The 4,754-nt window shown below is 45.0% G+C and overlaps 1 pseudogene; it reads left to right on the forward strand.

Annotated features, from left to right (window-relative positions):
- The first annotated feature begins 329 nt into the window (after positions 1-329).
- Positions 330-1,241, forward strand: LOC127382822 (60S ribosomal protein L6-like; annotated as a pseudogene).
- Positions 1,242-4,754: the final 3,513 nt, after the last annotated feature.

Genomic DNA, 4,754 nt, shown 5'->3' on the forward strand with positions numbered 1-4,754 from the left:
AGCCTTCCTTCTTCTCTAGTTCTATGCTCTTCTATAAAGGCAGTTTTGTACTGCAGTGCTGAAATTATTTACAAAGGGAGGCAGCACATTTCAATGTCAGTAGGTCTGCACCTACATTATAAGAACTATTCTTTTCTGAGACAGAATCAAGACACTACCCTTCTGTAAATACTTTATGCAAATAATAATATCCAGTTATGGATACTCAAGCCTAAGATAGAACAGAGAAAGCAAAAGGAAACCACAAATCTCTACACTGATCTTTCTGTGTCACCTGCAGACAGGAAAATAAATAGGAACGTGGAAAATGTCCTTTCCCTCCTGGGAAAATGGTAGATGAGAAAAAGTCAGGCAAAAAGGTACCCAGTGAGAAGAAGCCAAGCAAGAAAATGGGTGAGAAGAAGACGGCTGAGCAGAAAGTGATCCAGAAGGAAGTAGGTAACAAGAAGAAGAAGCAGGTTAAGAAGCATCACGCTAGATGCAACTCTGTCCTGGGACATTGGGAAATATTCCTGGTCAGCCACATATACCTGAAAGAAGGGACAGGGACACTGCTCTGGAAAGTAAGACAGAAAAGGAAAAGAAAGAAAAGCCCCATGCAACCATCACCAAGCTGGCTGGTGGAGACAAGAATGGAGGCAGTCATGTATTTAAATCTGCATAATGCCCAGATATTATCCCAATGAGGATGTTCCTTGCAAGCTTCTGAGTGACAGCAAAAAGCCCTTTTGCCAGCACAAGAGGAGGCTGTGGGGTTCTGTTACTCCAGGAACTGTCCTGATCTCCTCACTGGCATCAGAGGGGCAAGCACGTCATCTTCTTGAAGGAGCCTGATACTGGCCTTTTGCTTGTTACAGGACCCTTGGCTATCCATCATGTCCCTCTGTGTAGGGCCCATCAGAAATTTGTTAGTACTACATCTACAAAGGCTGATATTTCTGAAGTGAAAATTCCCAAGCATCTCAATGATGGTACTTTAAGAAGAAGAGGCTGTGTAAGCCCAAGAACCAGGAAGGTAAGATCTTTGACACTAAAAAGGAAAAATATGAGCTAATGGAGCAATAAGGCAGACCAGAAGGCAGAGGATTCACAGATCCTTGCACAAATCAAGAAGGTGCTTCAGCTCCATGGGTACCTGCGTTCTACATTCTGCCTCTCAAATGGAGTCTATCCTCACAAATTGGTGTTCTAACTTCTAAAACACCACATTAAATCTGAAGGGGGAAAAAAGAAAAAAAAAAGAGGTGATTCTCCCCCTTTACTCAGCTCTTGTGAGAGCTGGAGTACTGTATCTAGTTGTTGAAGTCCCCAGCATAAGAAGGACATGGAACTGTTGGAGCAAGTCCAGAGGAGGGCCACAAAAATGATCAAAGAGCTGGAGCACCTCCTCTCCTATGAAGACAACCTGAGAGCATTGGGGCTGTTCAGCCTGGAAAAAAGAAGACTCTGGCTGGACGTTATAGAGGCCTTCCAGTACCTGAAGGGGCTACAGGAAAACCAGGGAGGGACTTTTTACAAGAGCCTGTAGTGGTAAGAGGAGGGGTAATGTTTTGAAGCTGAAAGAGGGGAGATTTAGGTAAGACATTAGGAAGAAATTCTGCAGTATAAATCTGGTGAGATGCTGGAACAGCTGGTGCAGGGATGTTGTGGAAGCCCCATCCCTGGAAGTGTTCAAGGACAGGTTGGATGGGGTTCTGAGCAACCTGATCTATTGGGAGGTGTCTATGCCCATGCAGGTGGGTTGGAACTACATGATATTTAAGGTCCCTTCCAACCCAAACCATTCTATGATTAATTCATTATTAATTCAACTTCCAAAATTACAAAGGAGTTAATATAAACAAAGAACATGGGAATATACCTAACATCACATCATCAATTTTACATTTTATTTCAAGAACAAAATCATACCTGATGATTCATATTTGGCCTGTGGCAGCTGTACCCTGTATCCTCAGTGTCTTCTGAATTATGGACTGCGTTTCACACCAGAAAACTGTGTTTATTTTCCTCTGTTTGAAATCCTGTAAGTGCTTTTAAACTGAAGTCGAGTGGAAAGTATCCTTCACCCTCACTTATAAAAGGCTGCTGGTTTGCCTTATCAGGCAAGGGTACAAAATTAGGCATTGATGTATTTCAAACAACATAAGCAAATGTGATCTTCTTTCCTAGTTAGATATAGTATTTGCTGCTTCCTGAAAGAAACTGTGATACTTTTCTCTAGTGAACCAAATACTGTCTGGTTGTTTCTTTCATTTTCCTGTTTTTTGGAGAGATCTCCTTGCCTGCTAAAAGCTTCACAGAAGCCCCAAAAATACAGGGTGGAAGTAGGGACAGAGAGAAACACAAGGATATTTTTGTGTGTGTGTTTTTTCTGACAGTTTTCTGTAAATAAATACCAGCTCCTTCAGGTTAGCCCAACAACCAACAGAACATCCTATAGACCTCACCTACAAGTTGTATCTCTCTTACATTTCTTATGTATGGGACAAATGATCAGATGCATAGTCTCAAATTTTGGACAGAGCAGATCAGGGTCATGTAAGAGAAAAATAGCACCAGGTAACCCAAGTTGCAACACTAGCTTACGATTTTGGACAAGGGGAATGATTTTTTTTTCTCCATTGCACACTTTACTGTACGATCTTTAGTAGGTTGCCTCACCTTCCTGTGTTCCCTTTTCTCATCTGTAAAGTCAGGACAATAGGATTTTCCAGGTATACTGTGAGGAAAAAATACATTAAAGACTGGGAGATTGCCCAGGTAGTACAGTGGTAGGAACATAAAGGAGCCAAAATAGAGTTTTGTTACTGAAGGTTGTCATTAAAGTAGTGCTCCTTATTAGAGCTGGCTGGAACACTTCCCATCAAATGAACACCGATTTCATCATTCAGCTTTCATCAGAGCCAAAAGCTTTAAAAAAAGTCTGTTTTGACAATGTTTTTGAAGGAAAGGTTTCTTTGATCCAGGCTGGACATTTCAGGTATTTCCAGAGACAGGGGTCAGGCTTTTCAAAGCATCTGAGAGGTTTATCTTTGACCCTATGAAGAAGAAAAGGTTGAAACCTAAAAGGCTACTATGCAACACAGTCAGCATTGTCCAGCCGGTCCTGCCACTCCTGGCTCAGAACACACTGGGGAGAAGAACTCTTGTGCGAAGCAAAGAAAGTGCCTCTTCCAGAAAGGCCATGGAAATGAAACTGTTGGGCAGGGTTTTCAGCAACTGCTAATCCATTCAGAGCCAGCCAAAGGGCTTGGTCTGACCTACCAACTTTGGCGTTAAGTGTGAGCTGCAGCAGGATCATTTAAACCCGCACGTGCAGGCCAGCGCTGTTGCCTTCCACCTGCTTGTCTTGGGTTTTTTTGTCCCAATCCCACATCAAGGGAATACAATTCCACTTCCACAACACAGGGGCAGTTCAACCCAGGGGGGATCTACAACATTTTCCTTCAATTCCTGTATGTGTGCTTTGAAACAGTGTCCCTCATGCCCAGCAGCCCAACAGCTCAACTAATGCCATTGCATTTTAAAAATGTATATTTTTAAGGAACTAGCAGTAACTTAAGTGTAACCTGTTTTAAAAGCAATATACTGGGAGAATCGGAGAATCACAGAATGTCTCCTGGCTGGAAGAGACCTCAAAGCTCACCCAGTCCAGCCTTAGACCGAACACCACAAGCTCACCGCTAAACCATGTCCCTACGCACCAGATCGTACTGGAGGCTGGGAATGTGGATGGGATGGGGGCTTCACTGTCTCGCTCTCTGCATAACGAACAGCTATTTTATCACAAATAAAACGGAAAACAGACATCTCAGCGCCTTCCTGCCCCTGCGGGGCCTCGTCCCGCCGCGTCCCGCGGGGGCGGACGGAGAGGGGGGGCCGGGGCGAGCGCGGCACGGCGGGGCTGGGGCGCCCCCTCGCGGGGACACGCTGCGCGGCGGGGCGGGGGGGGGGCGGGAGGCCCGTGCTTCCCTCGGGGAAGGGCAGCGGGAAGCACGGATCCCTCGCCTTGGGAGCGGTTATTCCTCGTGGGCAGGCACGGCTTTTTCCCGAAGCTCGGCGCGCAGCTGCCCGCCCGAAGCACTGCTCCCGCCGGTGATCTCGGGCCGGCGGGTCGACGGGAAAGGGCACGACTTGATGTGCACAGAGTGTTTGCCGGGATCTGTGCATTCCCGGGAAGGCCGAGGTGACTCTGCTTCCAGGGCATGTGAGGGCAGAGGGATGCCGTGCAAGGAGATGTGGACTTTCCCTCCAATGTTTAATCTCTGCCTTCTGTCTCCCTGAGGCAGCAACTCAAAGAAAATGACCCTCAAAGGGTACGATTTTCTGCTTCACACAAACCTTGTTATCCTGGGGCTGCTTTATCTGTTTCCTCTCTTCTATTTTCTCTCTCCCCTCCCCTCTCCAGAACAGAAAAGATCATACATCTCATCAGGATCTGTCTTCACGGGAGACTTTTTTTTTTTTTTTTCCTTTGACAACTTTCTTTTCAGAAGCAGAAAAAGTATTTTTCTTTCTTTTTTTTTTTTTTTTTTTTTACTATAATTGTATTCTGCTTAGAGTACTTTGAAGTAGTAACGACTGCCATGAAGTGGATATGCTGCTTGCTGTTTTATGAAAAAGACATTTAATGTGAAGTACCAATCCTTTAGTCGTGTGACTTTTTTCCATCTGTTACAAGCTCCTCATTTTGGTGGGAGGGGGGTTAATTTTGGACATGTATTTTGTGGGAAAAGTTACAGATTAATTAT

This window comes from Apus apus, chromosome 3, assembly GCF_020740795.1.
Source record: "Apus apus isolate bApuApu2 chromosome 3, bApuApu2.pri.cur, whole genome shotgun sequence".
Classification (NCBI taxonomy): domain Eukaryota; kingdom Metazoa; phylum Chordata; class Aves; order Apodiformes; family Apodidae; genus Apus; species Apus apus.